Below are 25,095 nucleotides of genomic sequence, written 5' to 3' on the forward strand. Positions count from 1 at the left end.
ATCCTTCTGATGCAAACTTAACAACATTTTTTGAAGGCCTTCCCTCCCCCCCTGCCCTTCCTGTTGACTTTTCACACCTAGAACGTGAAATTACTCTCTAAGAAATTACCTCAGCTATTCATTCCCTTAAGAAATCAAAAGCCCCTGGCCCTGATGGCCTACCAGTTGAATTTTACTCCTCCTTTCATTCCTCTTTTGCTCCCAAACTCCTTCAGTTATTTAATTCTTTTATTTTGGAAGCTAAGGCCTCTGGGTCCTTTTTGGATGCCCTCATTGTAATCATTCCAAAACCTGATAAGGATCATTCCCAATGTAAAAATTACCGCCCCATATCCTTAATTAATTATGACTGTAAAATTTTTGCTAAAATTCTTGCCTCTCGCCTTGATTCCATTATCCCTCGCTTAATCAACACAGACCAGGTGGGTTTTGTTAAGGGCAGACTCGCTGCTGATAATGCCCGTCTTTTTTCCAATGTCCTCTCTCACAGTAAAAATGTCAAAACCCCGTTAGCAGCCCTATCCCTAGATGCTGAAAAAGCTTTTGATCGTATTAATTGGCAATACATGTTCCGAACCCTTACTTGGTTTGGTTTTGGTCCAAATTTTATAGCGTTAGTTAAACTCCTTTATTCATCCCCCCGTGCCAGCATTTTTGTTAACAATCAATTTTCCAGATTCTTTTCTTTAACCAGAGGCACAAGACAAGGTTGTCCCCTTTCCCCTTTATTATTTATCTTATGCCTTGAACCCTTTCTACAACGCATTCGTTCCAACCCCCATATCACTGGTTTAAAATTCTCCTCTGTCGAAACTAAACTCTCAGCGTATGCTGATGATGTCCTCATCTACATGTCCAATCCCGAATCATCCCTCCCGCCCTTTTTAGATGAAGTTCAGTTATATTCTTCAATATCAGGTTATAAGCTCAATTTATCCAAAACGGAAGTGCTTCCCCTTAACTCTTTGTGTTTTCAATATATGTTTAATAATACTGATTTTGCATGGTGCCCTTCTAAAATTAAGTACCTTGGCATATGGTTTTCTTCCTCTCTAAAAGATACCCTTAAAATAACATTTGATTCGTTAATTAAGAAAATTCAATCCCTTCTGCAGATTTGGTCTCCCCTATTTCTTTCTTGGTGGGGTAGATTAGATACCATCAAAATGATGATTACCCCTCATGTTTTATATACAGTCTCTATGCTCCCCCTCAAAATCCCTAAATCCTATTTTTCTCGTATCAATTCTATATGCACAAAATTTTTGTGGAATAATAAACATCCCCGCATTGGGTTACATAAGTTAATTCGACCTAAAAATGAAGGTGGTGTTCGTTTCCCTGATTTTGGCTCTTATCATTCTGCCTTTTTCATCAAACAATCCTTCACCTTGGCATATGATTTCCTTGATACTCCTGTTCCTAAGTGGGTTCTTCTAGAATGCTCTTTTTTAAAAGATTTCTCCTTTCAACATGTTCCTTTCATGTCAAATTGTACCTTTATATCCAAGTATCCCATTCTGAAATATTGCCAATCTACATTGCAAAATATTTTTTCCTCTACCCTTTCCCCTCTACAATGTTTTTTATCATCTGTAGTTTGGTACAACAAATTTCTTAGATATAAAGGTAAATCATTCTATTTTAAACACTGGAAAGAAAAGGATATAATGTTTGTACACCAGTTTTTCCTTGATTCCACTCTTCTTTCTTTTACAGCTTTACAAAATAGGTTTAACTTGCCCTCCTCATTTCTTGCTGAATATTCTATTATAATCTCTGCTATTCAATCTCACTTATCCTCTTTATCTTCTTCCTCCGATGATTCCTTTTCCTCTTTCACTCCTGTCACTCCACTTTATCCTCTCTTTTCTACTCAACAACCAAAAGCTGCTCTTGTATATTCACTTTTACTGTCTAATTGTTCTGTTCGATCTAAATCTACAGTAGAGACTGCTTGGGAAACTGATCTTGATGTCTCTTTTGACACTGCATTATGGGATCGTTTATGGTCTAGACTCTTCAAAGTTTCTGTTGCTGCACGCATTACCCAATCCTTACTTTTTATTTACCACAGAGTTGTTATTACCCCGGTTACTATTCATACATTTTCTCCAACCTCTTCTCCTTTATGTTGGTCCTGTTCCAAAGTTACTGGTACTCTACAACACCAACTATACCATTGTTCCCCAGTTTTATCTTTTTGGACTGATGTTTGGAATATATGTATGAAAATGTTATCTCTTTCTTCACAATTATCTTTTATACACATATTTTTAGGTTCTTTATCTGATGATATTGATATTGTTACACCCTCTTCTGCTAAGTTGTTAGACCTATTTATTGCACTTGCATTTAAAGTTATTTTATCGTGTTGGAAAGATAATTCAAAACTCTCGGTCCACACATGGTGGAATTATATTTGTGATGAACATAGAATTTCTATAGCCTCTTCTACCTCTGTCCCTTTGAAAATTAAATCTGACTTATTATGGCTTCCCTTTACTTCCTATCTCTCTTCTAATCCCTCTCCCTTACCGCGTGCTCCATGTCCCTTATGATCCCTTAGTTTTACTTCCTTATCCTCCTCTTTCTCTCCTCTTCTCTTTCCTTTTCTTCTGCTTTCCTCCCTTTCTTTTTTCTTTCTTCTATCTATCTCTTCATACCCTTCTTTTTTCTATATAAATTCCTATAGATTGATGTCTTTTAATTATTATTATACTCATATGTACTTTTTTCAAATTTTTCATGACATGCTTCTTGTATCACTTTTCAATGCTTAATAAAAATTTCTTAAACAGAAAAAAAAAACTCCAATGTCTACCTTCTGGGTCCTAGTGAGAGCTTGAAGTCAGGGTGTAAGACATTAAAAACTTTAGATTTGTTCAGCACAGCATTATAGAAATGTTCCTCTCCAAGAGTCTCGCCCACACTCGAGTTTCATTTTTAACGAATAATCTACGTTGGAACTGCCCCTGCAGCTACTCCGTATTACCTTGATTCATTAATTCATGCATTCATTCACTTGTGCATCCATCTGTCCGTTCGCCCTGACAGGGATGGTCACTTAGGCTCTCATATACTGAGCCTGCCTCTGCAGAGGCAGCCTTAGAGGTACCGGTTCTTTCCTGCCTCCTCTTTTAGGAGCATCGGCCAATGATTGCATAACACCCCCATTTTAAATATTTCAGGTTTTCAAGGTCATCCGCCCGATTAGCTGCGGTCCGTTTGGCGCAACATTCATAAGTTAAGGTCACAGACATTTCATCTGTCCGGCCTTTGGTTTGACAGTGTTGACAGATGTTATAAAACTGGTTTCAAGGCTTAAATAGTGTCGCACAAAGGCACTCAGGCGAGGCTTATTTTAAAGCTGTTGGTTGGTTTACATGAAACATTCCCGGCCCCGTGAGCCGTTCCCTGCTGTCAGGCCGCCAGTGTTCTCCGGGGCTTATCGCCCCGCTTCATATCTCGGAGTTGTTCTGCTTTGAGGGAGTCCCATCTCATGAAAATCAGACCAGCCTTCTCAGGTTTTTTTTCAATTTCGTGCAGTGACGTCATAATAAAACAATCATATTTCTTTTGTTCAGTTATTAGTTGAACTTAATCTTCACCGACTTAACAAAGGTATTTGCAGGGTCGCTAGAATAATGTGGCATGAGAGGGCCACATTAGGCGGCAGGATTACCTGAATTATACAGCACACTTGGGTTCACGATGCCCCGGAACCCAAATGTACGAAGCATAAAGCTTTCAAGATTCGAAGGTCAGTGCGTGAGTAGCTGACCCAGTCTACGTTTATTCTTTGCATTCTGGAAACTGTGGTCCTAAATTTATAATGGGATAAAAAAACTCCTGCAAATAAAACAATGCAAAAAAAAACCTAGCCTGGATACGCTACTCATATATTGAATCGGTAAGCTTGAAAGTTCTGACAGCAACAAACATTTATGGCGATGTAGATCTGCTTTGTTTCCTTGAGTGTTTACTAGATTTAGTTGCTTTTTCTCTACCTAAAAACGTTTCCAAAAATGTTGGAAAGGGGCGGGGGAAATCTTATTGTCCCACTGTGGGAGCCACTATTTCCTCACATTTCCTCATCCAAATATTTACTACCTGAGGTGTACCACCCCCTCAACCACAGCACGAGGTGACATAGCTAAAAAAAAAGCATTGGCATAGCCAATACGTCTCGCCTTTCGGACTTTATAAGTGTTTAGCCATGCAACAGTTGATGTTGTAGCACCAAGGATATTGTGCTGCATAACTAAATACTTATAAGGTCCTAAAACCGAGACCTATTGGCTATGCCAATGCTTGTTTATATTTGCAGCTGGGCCCTCTCTTCAGGATTTGCTGATTTCCATCTAGTAATCGCATACATATTATGCGGGGAAGCCCAAAACAGAAAGAGCATCACCTCTCTGGACATCTCCTGTCATGATGCTGCTGTTTAATGTAGTAAGTTACTATGGGGTAACCCAGTATCCCTCAAAACCTGGGCATTATACACAATATCAACAATGGTTTTGTTGGGCAGAAGATTTCTTCTAGTTTTCATGTATTATTTCATTAGTTTCTCAATTTGCAGTATCAACTTGCTTTCAATTTATCAACAAATGAATATGAAAAACGCAAATCCAAACAACCAATAGGGTATGAAACTATTATTTTATGAATTCAATGTCATTCTTAGTAACCCTACATTCAATATATACATTTATAAATTCTACAAAAATGGCGCATCAGAATAAGGTGATAGTGACATTTTGTGCAGTGATTTAACATGCAGTGAGGTTGTGAATAGTGAAATATATACAAGTGAAGGGACAATTAGGTATTAAAAGGTGGCCAAAGCAGTATTCAATTGGAAATATTCCTATATGCCACTACGGTTAGCAATTGTTGTGGAATATTCCGTGTTGGTCCACGGGCTTCTTTATCCGTCGACGTTTCGACCCTAATGACGCCTAATTTATGGGTCACAGCGGGTCTTCATCAGGACTGGGGGGATTGTAAATGGCTGATGTCGCCTGTTAATTTAATTGGGATGAGGTCAGGATTTGCTTATAATTTGTGAGCCAAGAAGCATAGTTAATCTTAATACTCGACTCACCTCTGGGGTGCCCGTGTGTACTGTGGGGGATGGACCCAGACTTCCAACGGTTTGATAGCAGTTTACTCCGGTTCCTGTGGGTATCTAAGAAGACATATGGACCTAATTACTGTATGTCCCCCAACAAATTTCTAGGTGGTCCTAGGTATTGAACTGGACTGTTGCTTACCCTAAATCGTAATTCAAATGCGCAGACTCTTCATGTGTGTATCTTCTGTACCTAAAAAAAATATATATAGGGGGTCCATTAGTTACATCCACCCCACGCAATATTTTCCTAGTGCATGCACAAGCTTCGTCAAAATAGTAGCGAAATGTTGTGCATATTAATCATGCGTATAATAGGAGCTGGAAGCGATTTTAAGGTCATTCTCCCACTAATGGTTAAACTTAATTACTGACATACATAACCGCCGGGCATCTCGTGCAATTGTTCTTACGGTGATCTTAAGGTCATTCACCCACTAATGGTTAAACTTCATTACTGTCATACATAACCGCCGGGCATCTCGTGCAATTATTCAGCGTTAGCATGTTAATGGGCCTAAGGAGCTCTAAACTACCTTTTGCGATATAATCGTTCAGATCAGCGTTGCAGCGTCCCGTTTCCTTCCTGCTCGCAGCGCGATCCATCCGTCATTAAGCTCTCGGCTTGTGAAACCATTTACTTCCGGTAACCACAGCCTCGAGGACATCTCTACGTGATTCTACGGGGATGGTCGCCTAGCAACCATACGCCACCCGAGTCAATCGGGAAATGCCTTCTCCCCCCCGGGCGTTACATTAGCAGTAAACCGGCATCTATTATTGTTGTAAATAAATATGTAGCTAGTTTGATGCAAATCATTTGGACCGTGTATATTAATACATTGCTTATGCAAAATTGCTGTGTGCTTTTCGGAAACATGATTGCATAAACACCTAATGCATTGTCTTAAGCATATTCCAGTGTTATCAGAATGAAAGAGACTGCTACCTCGGGGGACACACCTATAACAATACATGCAATTTAGCCAAATCAAACTTGATTTCAACAGGGCACATTACTCTATGTATTAGACACAGTGATTACGTATCCACCTCTCTGCATGGCAGGTCTTTTTTGGCAGTTCACATTAACACATTACTTACAGACCAACGCTTTACCGATTTTACAACATGATTAAATAGTCACATATAGTCATACATATAATGTATTATCCCACACGTCCTTTTCCCGGCATCTTATACTCCAGGACCCAGGTAAGGAAGAAATTATTACTTCCGGGGACACATTTAAAGCAAAATCTGCAGTTGCCCAACAAAATTGCATTTTTAAATCATTCTGATGACACTGGAATTAAATTGCTATATGTGAATTGGCATCCCCAATTGACAAGGACTTTAACCCCGTATAAGTTGCTAGTACATGGTACCAATGGTACCCAGGGCATGGGTGTTAAAGGGGTCACCAAGGCCTGAAGCACTATTCGTGCCACCCTGAGTAGCCCAAGTAAACTACTAACAAGAGGACGGCCAATGCAGACTGCAGAAGAGAATAAACTGCTTGATCTCGACTCTGCCTTCACCATGTGTGGCAAAGTCAAACGCGATTTTTAATATATGTCATTCGCCCCTAAAGAAGGCCTCCTGAGGCAGACAAATGGCTTGGTTTGCTTTGACCTGAGGATCCAAGTAAACACAGAGCAGAGCTAAAGACAGGCGTGCTTCACTGGCTCGCCCACATCTGTTAAATAATGGAAATTAAGGGCACAAAGACATAGTAAGGATATTATTTGACTATCAACAAAACAATTTAGTGAAGCAGGAGTACCAACACCATGGAGCAGAACTCCTTGTTTCAGGATTCATAACTTTCTCACTACATCATATTTTAGTGAGTGTATTATGAGACTGGGTGTTCTCTCCCCAAGGGTCAAAAGAAATGATCATTGTTTTGCAGCGCAGTTTTATCATCACACACTTACTACCAGTGTTTAGTTTGATTCAAGTTTCCATCTGGGTCACTACACAACAGTGTTGTGAGTTGTTCTGATGGTTGGACTCAGGAACTCCTCTCACCAAGAGATATGCCACTGTGCTGTGGAAACTGTCCAGGCTAAGTATAGATTACACAACCAGCATATTTTGGTAAAACGAAGATTAAATGCCAAGCTTCATCGTGAGATGGCTAAAACTTTTGCACTGCCCATGTCTTGCGGTGCAGGTTGGGTGTGAGAGTCTGCTCACCACAGAATAGAATAGGATTAGAGTGCGAAATCAAAAAAGCATAACGCTTCAAAACCAAATTCAAGCAACAGAACTGCCCATAAAGAGTAGTTCATAAGACTGAGCCGACCCCTGACCTTTTGTCCTTGAACTGGCTGCCCAATGAAGCTCGGATACAATACAAAATTGCATGCATGGCACACAAAGACTTCACTTCAACACCCCTCTGTACCTCATTCAGAAACTGGAGCTCTCATGCGGTGCGAGAGCCTCCAGAAGCTCCAGCACACTATTGCACAAACAAATAAAGTCAAGAGGAAAAAAACCTACAATCGAGCCTTCTCTGGTATAGCACTGAAGATTTGGAACTCCCTCCCCCTGAAGTCAGGGTGAATCCTTCCATTTTCCTCTTCAAAAAGGAAGTCAAAGGGCTCTTGATGAAGAAATCTCTGATCTGACTGGCTATTCCAGTGGACACTTAAGTCACAGTTGCTGATCTGTGGCCCAGCTTCTATGTGGTGAGAATCCCTTGACTCTTCATTATTGTGTATTTTTTGCTTTGTTGGTTCCGTTTCTGATTGCTTGTTCCCCTCTTCTTATATAAACTGTAAAGCACTCTGATACCCAAGTTGGTCATGTTTGCACTACAGAATACTTTCAAAATAAATAAAGTGTAACAGGCTTCTTCCTTCACAGGCCAATAGTGTTATGCTTAGATATGCTTGTTTGGATTCCATACAGAATCCCATGTGTTGTCATGGAGCTTCTCTGTGTCTAAGATCCATGAAGAGTCAGTTGGTGCCTCTCTTCTGTCGTGAGAGCAGCGGTGGCTCGTTGTTCCCACGATTAAACTATTCAGACTACTTAACTGTGTCTTGTTGTGTTACTGCGCCTTGGAGGACACAACATAATTTTTGGTGGCCTTCTATGGACAAAGACATAGAAGGGAGGGTCAAGGAGTGTGTTGTCTGTAGTGGAGCAGAAAAGGGTTTGAAAGTTGTTACACCTCCTCTTCAACCCATCTCTTTTCCTACCAAGCCATGGCTTAAGGTGGGCATTGATTTGGTTGGGCCATTCAATTTTCTTCCCCAAAACGTACGTTTTGCGTTTGTACTAATGGACTTTGAAGTATATCCAATAAAATATAGAAAAAGATTCAGAAATAAAGAAGAATTTTTTCTGCTACAAGCACAGTACTTCATCAGCTGCAGGTCTCCAAATAATATGAGAATTCTCTATGCCTGCACAGTTGAACAGAACTCTCACAAAGCAGCATGTGCCATAATCAAATATATACAAGCTCTTAAAGGGGAAATATACACAGGAGATACTATGAGCTTAAAAGGGAAATAACAATATAAATAAGATGTATGAAAATGCAACACATCTCTCCCCTGAAGGAAAAATAAACTTAGTTATTAACACACCTTGTAACACGTCTAACATTCCACACCATACCATCTTGTGGACAATACTATTCCGATTGACTTTAACGATTTTAATGGGTTTACCAAACCTATGTTCACCTTTGGAAATGATCCTAGGTTTCCGGATCCTCACCCATTCACCAACACTGAAAGAGCCTTCATACGTACATAATAATCACACTTGCTCTTATTTTGTTTAACTTCTACCTTATAGGCAATATCATTGATCAGAATTTTAGACTGCTGACTATCTCTGGTCCTTTTGAACCACCACAGGCATAACTTTGAAACAGGATCTCTACCTCTTAACAAACGTAAAAAAGGTGAAACCTCCGTTGTGGATTAATGGGTAATCCTGTACATCCTCAGTTTCTCTCTTAACTTCTCCTTCCATTGACTACCAAAATTCCTTGCCCACAAAATGTTTTGTTTGAGCACTCTGTTGTACCTTTCCACTTGCCCATTAACTCATACAATGCTGTAGTGACATGTTTTATGTTATAAAACCTCAACAATTCTAACATTTCATTAGATCTGAACTGCACGCCATTGTCTGTAACAAGGACCTCCAGAAAAACTTCCCTTGCAAATATTTCCTTTAAAAATAGTAAAACACTCTCAGTAGTAGGATGAGATACCAATTTCACCTCAGGCCATTTAGAATGGTAATCCACAACAACAATAGCGAATCTTAAATCTTGGGATAAAAAATTGAATGGTCCTGCAATATCAAGGCCTAATTTTTGCCAAGGCTGATCCGGCCACTTAACGGGTATTAAAGGAGGCGGATCACATTTGCACATTTTGTCAGTACTGACGCACTCTGAACACTGTCTAACAACTTTATCCACGAACCTATCAACCCCAGGCCACCAGAAACATGACCTGATAAGTCGTTTCATTGAAGACATTCCTAGATGACTTTCATGGCTTATAGACAAAGTGACATTGCGAATGGAAAAAGGTGGAATACACTTTTCACCTCTAAAAATCAAATCTCCTTCACTGACCAACTCACTAGGGACATTCCAATATGGAATAATTTCATTCTTAGAGGGCCAACCTGACTTGATGTATTCCAAAACGTTACCTAACACATAATCCTCACTCATGCTTTTCTTCCACATCTCTCCTGAAATAAAACCACATTTTTCTGAAATAATTTCTGTGATACCAGCAACTACCACCTCGTCTTTACACTTCAACTCACTGGGACATGGAAGTCTGGATAAACAATCAGGCGTCGCATTAATCTTTCCAGGAACATATTCAATGTCAAAATTGTACTCTTGCAGACGTGACATGAGTCTGGCAATCCGAGCAGTAGCTCTGAGAACACCACCAGGGGACAAAATGGTAACCAAAGGTTTATGATCAGTTCTCAACCTGAATCATGCTCCCCAAATGTAATTGCGAAAGTGTTCCATACCCCAAACACACGCCAACAAATCTTTCTCAATCACAGCATAATCTCTCTCAGTGACACTCAAGGTACGGGAGGCGAAAGCAACGTTCCATTCTTCTTTTCCAGCACATTGTGATAACACACACCCGATCCCATACAAGCTAGCGTCAACCGTTATAATACACAACTTATTTGAAGAATACGGTTTAAGAGTAGGTGCAGCTAACATCTCAGATTTATGTTATCAAAAGCTTCCTGTTGTCTATTGCCCCAAACAAAATCAACATTGTTCCTGGGTAACTCTCTCAGGGGCTGTATCTTTGTAGCAAAGTTCTCAATGAATTTTCTGTAGTATTTGCATAGTCCTGAAAATGAAAGCAATTTGTCTTTGGAATCTGGAGCCGGTGCTTTCAAAATTGCATCTATCAACGATTTCTTTGGTGACCACCCTCCTTTGACACTGTATGTCCCAAATATTCAACGGAACCTTGATAAAATTTGCATTTTTTGCTTTTGATGGTGAGACCAAAATCATTCAAAACTTAACACACATTTCTTAAATGACCTGTGTGCGTTTCCACATTTTTTGAGAAAACCAGAATGTCATCTTGAAAACAATTTACATAGGCTTGCATATCTTTGAAAATATGAAACATAGATCGCTGGAACACGGATGCCGCCGTTGCAAGTCCAAAAGGCACCTTGGCGTACCATGTGAGGCGGACACGATCGAGGACCTCCACTGTGGAACCAAAAATTACTGCATTCGGGATACTGTTCTCTATTAAGGACCTTTTTTTGCCTAAAACTATGTTCTATACATGAGGATGTGCAGTAAACTGTTTCAAAAATTACCTGTTCTGAACATATGAATGATTGTCAAATTGAACACTTTGTATTAACTTTTTGAGCCCTGAAGAAGTCCCTGGAAGGGACGAAATGCGTTGGCGGTTTCAAAAGTGGTGCTTTCAAAAGTTTTTAAAGAATGAAAAATAAAGAATAAACTGAAATCGAACATCGACTCGTCTATGGAACAAAATCCTTTGAACTGTTTTTTGAATTTGTTACAAGTTGTATATAAAGTGTGCCGGGCTATCATGTATGTGCATATTGTTGAATGCTAGGTTCTTTGAATCAGCTTCTAAATTTGGGAAGCATAGGGAATTGTGCTTCCAGCCCGTGGTTTGCACCTTTTTTCTGCCATTAATACTGACAGGGATTACAAGACTAGTGCAGGCAATTTATGCTTTGATTCCCATTTCTTTGTTCTTTTATCCTTTTAAAGTGTAAAAAAGTGTTATTTGCATAATTAGTTAAAATTGTTACAAAATTCACATAATAAAATAACCGTACAAAATGTATTAAAAATACTGAAGGTATTGTCTCTCGGTCTCTATTTTTGTTGGGGACAGGGCGTGTAAGATCCAGGGTTAGGGTGACCCTGTTGGGCCGCCAACTTTGTGGTCCTCCTGTTCTGTTAATTCTAAGCATTTTCTTGCTTCTGCCAGGAATTCGACTCCACGGCATGCCAGAATTATGGAGGAACCTCCGAGCCAGCTTGTGACTGCATGCCTGCAAGAACGAATGTTTAGCGCGTTGAAAATGGGTTTCAATAAGAGTCGTCTCTGACTTGTCAGGGCCGGACATATACAGAAAAGGTGGACATGGGTTTCGATTTTGTACCCGCAGAGGCGACATTGTTTCGTCTGGTGGGACGGTTTCCAAGCCGGTAGTAAATCCTTTGTGACGTGCATCCCCATCCGATAGGCTATAAAAGCCTTTTTTAGATGACCACTGAAGTGGGGTACTAGATATACATGTGGTTTTGGGGTTTAAATTGGAAGAACCCTTGTGGTGAAATAAATGCAGTCAAATGCCTCAATTCCTCTGCCAACTCCACCTGATGATATGCTGATCTAAGATCAAGTGTAGAAAACACTTCTGCTTCACCCAACATACTCACCATTTCATTTATATTTGGTAATGGGTGACAATCCATAATTATATTAGCATTCAAGGCTCTCAAATCAATGCAGAGTATCAGTGATTTATCTGGTTTCCGTACAAGAACCATCGGAGAAACCCATTCCGACGATTCTATTTCCTCGATAACTCCATTATTCAACATTTCTCTCAAAGCATCACTCAGCTCCTCCTTGACATTAATAGGAACATTTCTTAACTTCTGTTTCACTGGCAAAACACCTTGTTTGAGCTTTATAGCATGTGTGAAACCTTTCAATTTTCCAAGCTTCTCACTAAAAACATCCGGAAACCCCATCGCTAGGTCAGTTTCACCAACATCTTCCTCTACAACCATCACCGGATCATCTTTCCGAGGATTAAGTATTATTTTCAACCTCCACTGATCTCTCCAACCCAGTACGTTGACTCCCTTTTTTGCCACATAAAGTTTGATATGTGCAGACCTTCCCTGAAATTGAATTAATGATGCTATGTAGCCTATAAAATCTATTTTGGATCCATCAAACCCATGTGCAATAATATCTGGTGGATTTAGATCATCAATGGATTTACATGCACCATATTTCTTGTTAAAATATTTCTCCGTCACAATTGTCCACGGAGAACCCAAATCTGCCAAGTTCAAGATCTACATCTAAAAATTTTACCAAGCACCTTGGAGAGTTAAGTGTCTCACTCTCAACCACACAAACATCGTTAAGAGAAACCACCATACCTCTCTCCGTGATAACAGTTCTCTCAGATGAGTGTTCACAATTCACACAAGTATCCTCATGATCAGAATCAGTCCTTACATAAGATACTTCATTGCTTTTGTGATTACTGTTGCTTTTGTCACTGAACTTCTTCCGAATATCCCTGCAAGCTTTAGAGAAATGACCTATCCAACCACAATTGTTGCACTCCTTTCCTATTGCAGGTCAGAATTTAAAAGAAGCTACGTGGTTGTTGCTCCCACACCTAAAACACACAACATTCCTATGATTTATTATACTATTTTGAGGATTCCTGTTAACATTATTCATAGCACACACCTCATCACACGCTTTTTCACTCCTTTCACCCTTTGCTCCTACTTCCTGTATAGTTTTCGTCCATTTATCTGACTGCTCAAACGCTTTTGCAGTGGCAATAGTATCATCTAAAGTAGGATTCCCAAGAATCCACAACTGTTCTTGAGCCTTTTTGCTTCTTACATTGACTATAATTTGAACCCTTTTCATTTCATCCGATGTTGCTCCAAAAATTCATGAAAATACAAGAGCTCTAAGTGCAGTTAGGGAATCGTTAAAAGACTCAGATTCTCTTTGTGCCCTTGTATAAAATTTGTATCGATTCAGAGCAATACTAGTTCTTGGTTTGAACCTGGTTTCTACACGTAACATCCCTTCATCAAATGTACCCAAATCTCCTGGAATAGTGGGAAGAGTTCTGAACACAGCTTGACCCTCTGAACGCAAACAGTGAAGGAAGATATTTTTTCCTCTCATTTCCCATCCTTTCCCCATCAATGGCCTTTAAATATGTGATCAATTATTCCTTCCACTTGGTCCAGGGTATTGGTGGATCACCCTTGCATTGAAGGAATTTACTGGGAGGTTCAAATTGCATTTTTGTAAAAAAAAAACAGTTTAAAGCAATTAAACATTGTACTTCTAAATGCTCCCAAGCAAACTTGGTGCCTAATATTAAATGTTCAAGTAAAAATAACATATGGAGATGTGTGAACTAGCATTAAATTAATGCACTTATATAGAAAACACTCGATATCTCTTAACAGTTGTGCTTCTGAGCACTATGCACAATGATGATTTTAACTGTGCACATCGTAGTTTGTTCGCATGACGTGTTGGCAAAAGCTGTGCACATCAGCGTCATAGAATTTCACAATAGATTGTCAAAATCATTAGCCAAATACCTCTCGATTGTATCCATAACCTTAAAATTTCAATCCAGTGTTCCGGTGTTCTTTACAAAACTTTGTTCACGTAACGGAGCAAATCCAAAATGGCCGCTAGTGATGCAATGACGTTGCGCTGTCACGTACGTAATCGTGATGATGTTGGCACGTCAGCGCCAAGCAGCAACTGGAATCAAAAACGGCACAGTTTGCTTTGAAAGAATACCTTGCGTTGTCAAGGTAATGACAACACTTCAGGATCTTCGTTTCCAAACAATGATGACTCGTTCCAGGTTCTCGAGATAGCTATCTTGCACGCGTAAGTCGTTATTACTTTGAAAGATGCCGTCTATATGAAAAAATTGGAAAATACCTTAAAATCTCCACTGGGACTTTAAATTGTGTAGAAACATACGTTTTTCAGAAACGGCACTGTTCAGTTTATATCAGTCCCAGAATTTTCTTGCGATGGCACAGTTCTAATAATCCATATAGAAAATTGTAGTTGTAAGTTAACAATTTGTGGAATGGCACCACTAATTCATCCAAAATTCCAAGATTTCAGTACAGCAAAGTGAAAAGATGCTGATAGTTTGTAGGTAGTTTATAAATTAGCAAAATGAAATAATCAAATTAAATACAATCCATACAAATCCAAAGTAATATAAACTGCTCCTGTGCTGTTGAAGAAGTAGCAAGTATAAGCCCTCGTTGCCAATTTTGTAGTATTTCCAATAAAATATAGAAAAAGATTCAGAAATAAAGAAGAATTTATTCTGGTACAAGCACAGTACTTCATCAGTTGCAGGTCTCCAAATAGTATGGGAATTCTCTATGCCTGCACACACAGTTGAACAGAACTCTCACAAAGCAGCATGTGCCATAATCAAATATATACAAACTCTTAAAGGGGAAATATACACATATACACATATGAGCTTAAAAGGGACATAACAATATAAATAAGATGTATGAAAATGCAACACACTTTCACAGCAAGTGACCTGAAGTCAAGTTTGTGCGTCTCCCACTACTAGCAATGCCATACTATTCCTTAAAGAGATTTTTATGAGGGAAGGGTTTCGGAGGCAATAGTTTCAGATAGTGGCATGCAATTTGTTAATCAGGAAATAAGTGAGTTTTTAAGTGAATCTAGTGTGAAGCATTTAAGAAGTTGTTGGACACCCACAAACCAATGGTTTAGTTGAGAGAATGAACAGAGTAGTAGTGGAATGTTTCAAGTGGGCTAAACAACAGTTTTGATGTGGAGGGTGCAGTCAGATCCATGTTGTGGTTTTATCGCACAACGCCACATTCACTTACAAAAATTGCACCTTTTGTTTCACTTAAAGGTAAAGTACCTACTTCAACTCTTTATCCTGCTTGGTTGTTAAGAACCGTTTCTAACAAAGTTTTGTGTTGTGTGTATAATGTTGCTTTGGAGTCTAGTGTTAAAGTAGCGCAGAAGAAGATGTCTGGCAGGTATAATCTGAAGAAATCTGCAAAGACAGTTGGATTGTCTCCTGGGGACATGGTTCGTATTAAAAACACAAATTTTGTGAGAAAAGGTGGCATGTCCTTTGGTGAACCCATTTGTGTAGAGAAAGTCTGGAAAGGGGCGACCAATCGGTCCCCCCGAACGTATGGTGGAGTACCCCGATCCCCCCGGGAAGCCATTTTGGGCGGGAGGCGCGTCTCGGCTGGTATGCCCGAAGCGGCGTAGCCGGGGCGCGCTTTTTCCTGCCCAAGAGTGGGTTGTCCTAGACACCGAAGCCGTCCGCCACGTCCCTGGAGGCGGGAAGAGGCGGGTTTACGCCCGCCCAGAGAAGAATAAAAGGAGCCACAAGCCAAGGAACCATCCTCTTGTTCCTGTGCTCTGAAGCTGCACCTCCTCGCTGCACGTGAGCTCGAGACGGAACGAAGAGCCAATTTTGAATTTAGTAATTTCTCTCTTTTCTCTTTCAGCATTACAAATCGCGTCAGGACCTTTCACCTACGTGGGAAAAATGCCGGGCAAGAGAGTCGCAAAAAAGGTCAGCACCGACCAGATGCTCCGGATGTTGGTGAAAGACATGGCAGAGATGAAGAGAAAAATGGCGGCCGGGGACGGTGCGGGAAGGCCAAAAAGACCCAACCCGACGGAGGCCCCGGCCGGAAGAAGGAAGAGGGCCAGGAATGGGTCAAATGAGGACGAGGTCCCAGTTCCGGAGGCTCCCCCGGCGAGCCCTCCTAGACCAGCGGAGATTACCGCGCCGGCTCCTGCCGAGGGCCAGCGGATCCCCGTTGTGGTTACCCCAGTGGACGAGGGGGACATGCCCCCGGAGTTGGCCGCCCAGTTGGCGGCATGGCTGGGTAATAGCAGCGGGCGTTCCGTGGCTCCGGGGGACACGGCCGAGGAGGCCAAGCAATTAATGAGGCAGTTGCGGCAGTCTCGAGAGGCCGCGAAACCTCCTTGTCCGTTTGTTTCCCCGCAGGCTCCAGTAGAGCAACCCGCAGCTGGCACGAGTTCGGCGGCAATGGCGGTTACAGCTTCTAGCTCAGGTAAGCAGCTAATGCCGATTGCGGGGAAGGGGTCTGTACCCTCGAGAAGGGAGAAATTGGCTCAGCATATCCCGATGGAAGTCAAAGAACGGATATGGGCTGAGAAATACGTAAACATGTTCTCCTTGCTAACTGATCATTATGAGATTGAGCATGTGAAAGTTCAGAAAGAACTTATGCATCCGAGTGTTTGGCGCGCCAAAATGGCCGCCTTTAGAGTCGATGAGACGATAGGTAACTGGGGTAGAGCATTTGGCATATTCACTTCGATTATGGGGGAACGGAGACCTGATTTGTTGACCGAGTTACCTGTGTACCAGTCACGTATTATGGAATATTCTCAGACATATGTTGGCAATGAGTGGTTTTGTTATGATAATATTTTTCGTAAGGCTAAAGAGTTCGATACGTGCCTGACGTGGGATTGTTACGACTCCATTTCTTGGCAAAAAATGGAAAACTCAGGCATGTTAAAGGCGCCATTGTTGGGGGGGGCGGGGGTGAGCTTTCCCGCCAACCATCCGGGGCGCCCTTTCGGACAGGGGCAAGTAATGAGCATCACCCAAGGCCGAACGGCAATACAGGTAAAAAAGGGGTATGCTGGAACTTTAACAGGGGAAAGTGTACGAGGCCCCAGGGGTCATGCAAGTTTAGGCATGACTGTGGGGGTTGTGGACAGTCTTCGCATCCCGAGACCATGTGCAGAGCCAAAACGGGTGATAACGGAAGTAGGGCAAGCGCCAAACAGGTCTGACATAGTCCGAGGGGCGGCTTTACCTACACCGGTTGATACCATGGCAATGATTCCTTGGCTCAGCGAATACCCTGATCATGTCTCCGCTGGGGTGTTGCGAGACGGTTTTTCTTATGGTTTCCGCATCCCGGTGGGGAATTTTCAGGGTAAAGCACAGTGTAGGAACCAACTTTCGGTCCTGCATAATACGGCAGTGGTGCAAGCGAAGATTGGGAAAGAAGTAGCCCGGGGTCGGGTGGCGGGACCATTCAACATGCCACCAGTTCCAAATTTTGTTTGTTCGCCCTTGGGAGTGGTCCCCAAGAAGGACCCGGGTGAGTTTAGACTGATACATAATTTGTCAGCCCCGAGGGATTTGTCAGTTAATGATGCAATAGACCCAGAGCTTTGTTCGGTGCGGTACGCATCCTTCGATGATGCAGTCGCCATGTTGAATCGCCTGGGGCCCGGAGCGCTGATGGCCAAATCTGACATCGAGTCCGCGTTCCGGTTGCTCCCGGTACATCCGGACGATCAGCGTCTCCTGGGCTTCATGTTTCAGGGGCGCTATTACATGGATAAATGTATGCCAATGGGCTGTTCCATATCGTGTGCTTATTTTGAAAAATTCAGTTGTTTCCTGCAATGGGCATTCACAAGGATGACGGGTTTTCAGCATGTCATGCATTATCTAGACGATTTTCTGTTTCTGGGGGCAGCCGGGGACACAGAATGTGCACAGGCTTTAAAAGAATTTTGTGATCTGATGAGACAGTTTGGTGTGCCATTGGCGCCAGGTAAGACTGTGGGGCCCTCAACTTCGCTCGAGTTTCTTGGAATAGAGCTCGATTCCGAAGAAGGTTGCTTCCGGTTGCCAGAAGAAAAAGTGCGGAAATTCAGGGCTTCGCTTGAAGCATGTATTAGAGAAACTAAGGTGAACTTGCACCAATTGCAGCAGACTGTGGGGCAGTTGAATTTTGCCCTTAGGATAATGCCAATGGCCCGCCCCTTTTCCCGCTCGATTGCACAAGCCATGGTCGGTCTTAAAGAGGGGCGCCACCGCACAAGGCTCTCGGCTGAGATTCGCCAGGACATGCACATTTGGTTGGCATTCCTGGCGGACTTCAATGGTCGGGTTGTCTGGACGAAGCCGGCGGTGTCCTCCGAAGAGTTGGGGCTGTGGACAGATTCGGCGGGGAGTATAGGCTTTGGCGCCATATTTGGCAATCATTGGTCGGCGCAAACATGGCCGTCATGGTGGCACGAGTGTGGACTTACAAGTAACATTGCTTTTCTTGAACTGTTCCCTATTCTGGTGGCTTTGAAAACATGGCCTGAGGGGTTTAGGGATCACTCTGTGGTGTTCTGGTCTGATAACATGACCGTGGTTGAGTGTATCAATAGTCAGGCAGCACGATGCAAGTGGATCCTGAGGTTGCTCAAGGAAATTGTTTTACTATGTATGCAATTGAACGTGCTCTTTAGAGCGAGGCATGTGCCAGGGGTACTGAATCAGGCTGCTGATGCGCTTTCTCGTTTCCGTATGCAGGCCTTCTGGGGTTTTCTGCCCACAGCGGACCCGGTGGCGGCACCATTTCCCGAAGCTCTCTGGTCTCTCGGTGCCCCGAACTACAAAACCTCGTGGGAGAGAGTTTAGCACCCAGGACAAGGAAGGCATATGAAGGGGCGTTCCGTTCCTATTGGTCCTTTTTGGGTTCTGCTAGGAGGGAGTTTTGGGGCCAGGAGGAATTTGTCATAGAATTTTTACTGTCATTACGCAGGGCAGGCAAATCGGTGGCTACGGCCCAGAGGCATCGGGCCGCCATCACCTTCATGGCGCGGGCCCATGGTATCCAGGATCCTACAGCGTCTTTCGTAGTACAGAAAGCGCTGCGGGGGTGGCAACGCCTTGAGGGTCGCAGAGTAGATGAAAGGCACCCGATAGGTCTGGATAGGTTGGCCCGGTTACTGTCCGTACTCCCTACAACATGTGCATCCCAGTCGGAAACAGTGTTATTCCGGGCCGCTTTTGCATTAGCATTCTATGGGGCTATGCGGGTAAGCGAACTGGTGGCAAGAAACAAGCGGGATACGGGGGGGGGGTTTGTGCCGAGAGCACATTCAAGTAAAAGGGGAGACGATGATTGTCTCGTTTGTCAGGTCCAAGACCGATCAGGGAGCGATCGGGGACAGTGTAGTAGTCCAGCGGATTCCTGGATCTCCCATGTGCCCGGTGGCATGCGTTGAGGAGTATTTGGCGCAGAGGGCGGCATCATGGGGGGGGACATTGCTGAGGCACGCAGATGCCACCCCACTGACAAGGTTTCAGTTCCAGCGGGTGTTTGCAATGGCAATTTCGGCCGCGGGCTTGAACCCGGGCGAGTTTGGGACTCATTCCTTCCGGATAGGGGCTGCTACAGAGGCTACAGCCAGGGGTCTGAGTGTGGAAAAAGTAAAACAGCTGGGGCGTTGGTCCTCGAATTGTTACAAAAGGTACGTGCGGTTGCACATGTTGTGAAGCTGATATCATGTACTCACGCTTCTTGTCTTTGTTTGGTTACAGTTTCGCAAACCTACGAGGCGGGGCGGACTGTGCAGTCGACCCGACACCTGGGAACCAGCGGTCAGAGATCACCGGCTGCGGAAAGAGTGGTGTGGGTCGTGGGCCACTCATACGTGAGGCGTGCCGCGGACGTATTCAAAGCAGGTGACATGATTCACACAGCTGGGGAATACGGGTACAGGGTGACCTTCTACGGAAGGGGCGGGCTCTGTATTGACCAGTTTCAACAGTTTCTCGAGGGTTTGTTAGGGCGGACAAGGTCACCGCCATCTATACTCATAGTACATCTTGGGGGCAATGATTTGGTGACCACTGGTAGACGACTACTTCTCGAGGCGATACTATCCACAGTAAGTTGGTTGGCGAGAAGAGTTCCAGGGTGCACGATTGCATGGTCCCATATGGTTCCACGAAAGGTATGGCGAGGGGCTAATTCAGTGTCTGCTATAAATCATTCTGTGAAAAAGGTGAATAACAAGTTGAGTAGACTGTTCCGTACCAGTACATTGCATTCGATTCCTCATGGTTGTATCAGGGGGGACAATATGTATCTAGAGGATGGGGTCCATTTGTCCCGGGTGGGGAATTGTTTACTCATAGGAGACTTCGTAGCCTGGTTAAGGAGTTGACAGCATGACCTTTAGGTAGGAGTTTTGTGGGGGGTCCGGATAGCCGGTCAACTATCCGGCCTGTGGCGGTAAGGTCATGATCGGTGAGCAGTCATTGGAAGATCCCTAGGGGGGGGCGTCACCCATTACGGATGGGAGCGCCCGGGGGGAGGTGGCCATTGGCCCCTCAACGGGGAGGCGGTCCCTTCTAAAGGACGGGACGCCTAAAGGAAAGGGAAGGCGGTCAAGGCCCCTCCCTGGATAGGAGGGGCTACGGGCCCCTCCTGGGAATTTCCCGGGGCCAGGACATCTGCGACGGCAGATGTGGTAAGTTGTGTAGGGTGGGGAGGGGGGTCTACGCTACCTTCTAGACACCTCACACGAGTCCTCGGACGACCACGTACATGGCGTCGAGTTAACAGGGGCCCCCGTCAAGACAAGGGAAATTGGTATGGCACACGAGGTGCAGTCCTCTGTGCGGCCGCCCCTCACAAGTGAGGGGGGAGTTCTGGTTTAGGGATCTGACACCGGTTACGACCTTGCCATTGGCCCTTAACGTTAGGATGTACAATTTCAATTTGAAATGCATTTTGGTAAGGATGTTAGTATCGGCTAGGAGAACCTTTGTATTAGATATGTGTTAAGGTTAGCCAAACATCGTAATGTGGATAAGAAATTGTACATGATATGAAACTGTTATTTTAATGTTTTGATTTTGTTTCATATTTTAATAAATACGGCCGGGAGGGTAACTCCCTCCCGCCTTCCAAAAGTTCAAGAACTGTTTCCGGTTTCCCAATTCTTGGGGATTGTGTTGAGAGGGGGTGGCGGGTATCTCAGCCATATGGAAAGGGGCGACCAATCGGTCCCCCCGAACGTATGGTGGAGTACCCCGATCCCCCCGGGAAGCCATTTTGGGCGGGAGGCGCGTCTCGGCTGGTATGCCCGAAGCGGCGTAGCCGGGGCGCGCTTTTTCCCGCCCAAGAGTGGGTTGTCCTAGACACCGAAGCCGTCCGCCACGCCCCTGGAGGCGGGAGGAGGCGGGTTTACGCCCGCCCAGAGAAGAATAAAAGGAGCCACAAGCCAAGGAAGCATCCTCTTGTTCCTGTGCTCTGAAGCTGCACCTCCTCGCTGCACGTGAGCTCGAGACGGAACGAAGAGCCAATTTTGAACCCACCCACCATCCCCTGAAGACAGCAAGTTGTTGTAGTATAAAGTCCTTTTACGTAGTAGTTGTTTTCTTGCAGGTTGTTTCTGAATAAAGTTTGTGATTCGGTTGCAATAAAGTGGATAACTCTGTGCAGTATGCTTTATTAAAGACTTTCATCAGAGTGATTAGTAATGTTTTAGATGTTTTAGAGGGTTGAGACTTGATCTGTTTTAAGTAGGAATGTCTCTTTCTTTTAGTCATTAATCTTGTCGTATTTATTGTTTGGTCGGGCGGTAAGGTCATGATCGGTGAGCAGTCATTGGAAGATCCCTAGGGGGGGGCGTCACCCATTACGGATGGGAGCGCTCGGGGGGAGGTGGCCATTGGCCCCTCAACGGGAAGGCGGTCCCTTCTAAAGGACGGGACGCCTAAAGGAAAGGGAAGGCGGTCAAGGCCCCTCCCTGGATAGGAGGGGCTACGGGCCCCTCCTGGGAATTTCCCGGGGCCAGGACATCTGCGACGGCAGATGTGGTAAGTTGTGTAGGGTGGGGAGGGGGGTCTACGCTACCTTCTAGACACCTCACACGAGTCCTCGGACGACCACGTACATGGCGTCGAGTTAACAGGGGCCCCCGTCAAGACAAGGGAAATTGGTATGGCACACGAGGCGCAGTCCTCTGTGCGGCCGCCCCTCACAAGTGAGGGGGGAGTTCTGGTTTAGGGATCTGACACCGGTTACGACCTTGCCGTTGGCCCTTAACGTTAGGATGTACAATTTCAATTTGAAATGCATTTTGGTAAGGATGTTAGTATCGGCTAGGAGAACCTTTGTATTAGATATGTGTTAAGGTTAGCCAAACATCGTAATGTGGATAAGAAATTGTACATGATATGAAACTGTTATTTTAATGTTTTGATTTTGTTTCATATTTTAATAAATACGGCCGGGAGGGTAACTCCCTCCCGCCTTCCAAAAGTTCAAGAACTGTTTCCGGTTTCCCAATTCTTGGGGATTGTGTTGAGAGGGGGTGGCGGGTATCTCAGCCATATGTGGTGGCGTCGTTATGTAAGGGGTGGACATTGGTGGAATCTGGGAAAAGTTGTCAAAGTTTAGTCTGCAGTTAACAAACCTTCTGCAGGCAATACCAATTTTCCAACGTGACCAGCAAATATATCTTCTTCTCCGATAGGACCTGCAAATGTTTCCGTATCTTCTTCTCCGACAGGAGCTGCAAATGTTCCTGTATCTTCTTCTCCGACAGGACCTGCAAATGTTTCTGTATCTTCATCTCCAACAGGACCTGCAAATGTTTCTGTATCTTCTTATCTGACAGGACCTGCAAATGTATCTCCAAGTAATGTCTCTGAAACCAATGCGACAAGCCAGGTGCCAAGGAAGTCTATGCATGTTAGACGGCTTCCCTGGGAGCTGCGTTGAACTTTTCAGTAATCACTTGCAATCTTCTTTATGTGTATGGTCAACTTTGTGGCATTTTTCATGCTTCTCATGTTTATGTTTTGTGCATAATCTGAATTAACTGTATTCTACCATACATTTTTCTTGTTTTTTTATGCTTACCGCTTTCTCTCATTATTTGCTATGCATTATATTGTTTGTTTCCTTTACAAAAAGAGCTAATATGTTATACTTAGATATGCTTGTTTTGGATTCCATACAGAATCCCATGTGTTGTCATGGAGCTTCTCTGTGTCTAAGTTTCATGAAGAGTCAGTTGGTGCCTCTCTTCTGTCGTGAGAGGAGCGGTGGCTCGTTGTTCCCACAATTAAACTATTCAGACTAATTAACTGTTTCCTGTTGTGTTACTGCGCCTTGGAAGACATACAAATAGGATGGCAGGATTCTTCAGTAGCAAACTCAGTTCCACAGTTCCAAAGTAAATACAGGCAGCTGATACTTTTAGGTCTTGGCCTGATCCAGCGCATGCGCTGGTCCGGCCGAGACATTTAGTAACTGCTTTGAAAAGTGCTACTTTCCCGGAGACCAGCTTACTATCACGCGCACAAGCACGCGCGTGACGTGCACAGCTACCATCTGGCTTGCTGTGCACGTCGCGCGCGCGGGTATGCCTAATAGCAAGCTGGTGGCCGGCAACTCACATATGTAATCGTATTTTCGTGCATGCCTTTTTAAAATTATGCACGGAACCCCTGTGCCACACAGCAGCGTGCTACTTGCATTTTTATTTTCAAATTTGCTCCGTGTGTGAGGCCGCTGACGCTGCCACAGCTAACCCCTCTGCATTTCAGGAGTCGAGCCCCATCTCCAGGACCACGAGCTCTGTGTGTAAGGCTCACCAAGGCCCGGATCAGCGGCTCCCATCTGGGAAAAGTTGTCAAAGTTATGGGTATTACCCACTGTGCTGAAATTCTCTAGTACCACAGAAGCAAGTATTTGCTAGTTGCCCGCCCCACCACCCCTCCCAGGTTGCTGCTTGAACACCTCCCCCATCATTGCTGCTCACCTCCTGCTCCCGCTCTCTCTCACACACGCACCACTTGCGGGCTTTGTTGTATTTTCAGCCAGCGCCCTTTTCCTAAACCCTCCCTACCTTCTCTCTCTCTCTCCCCGGTCTCCGAGTCCCTCCTTCCTCCGCACAGCCTCTCTTCGCACCCCCCTCCTTTTCACTCACTCTCTTTTGCCTCTTTTACTTTCCTTCGACAATTTGTGCTCCTGCCCGCCTTTCCGCTCTTGTTTTCCACCCATTGCCTCTCCCCCTCTCTAGCTACTGCCTCCTTATGTCTGGTAGTTTCACATGTTCCCTTCGTACCCCCTGTTTTTCTGATTCACTTAAAGGGAACAAAACTGTGTTTGACCCACTGGATGGATACATTTAATGTTTGTTTTCCCGCATTTTGCTCCCACCCCAATCCCATGTCCCCTTCTATATTCTCTCCTTAGCACTGCCCTATCTTTCCCCCAAACCCCGCCCCATCCCATCCACACATTCTTTCGTTTCTCTTCTTCTCTCTATCCCCAGTCATACTCCGTCACTTCATTCATTCGCTCATTCTCCCTCCTACGCCTCACCACTCTTACTTCGTCCCCTGTCTCTCACCTCATCTTTCCAATATGTCCCTCCCTCTCTCCTCGTCCATGGCTCCTCGCCCTCTTTCGGCCCTTGCTCCTTTCTCCTATCATGTTTTCCTTCTGTTCTTTTCCCTTTCACTGGTATTCCTATGAGAACACACCCCACAAAAAGGTGTTTGTGTGTAGTAGATCACACTGAGATAGGAGGGGGCGAAGCCGCTCTCCAAAGGTTACAGTAAATATTGCCCCTCTGAGGTGAACGCATTATGGATTGGAAAAAGCTTGGCGCCCCACCGAGGCACTTGAACCCTGACTGCAGTCTCCTGGCCCCCTTTGCCTGGCTGGAGATATTGTGCTTGTGACCGCTGCCCACTCTTGGTTCTTTATATTCTTTTTATCGTCTCTGTCAGTC

Source organism: Lissotriton vulgaris, chromosome 1_1, assembly GCF_964263255.1.
Source record: "Lissotriton vulgaris chromosome 1_1, aLisVul1.2, whole genome shotgun sequence".
Classification (NCBI taxonomy): domain Eukaryota; kingdom Metazoa; phylum Chordata; class Amphibia; order Caudata; family Salamandridae; genus Lissotriton; species Lissotriton vulgaris.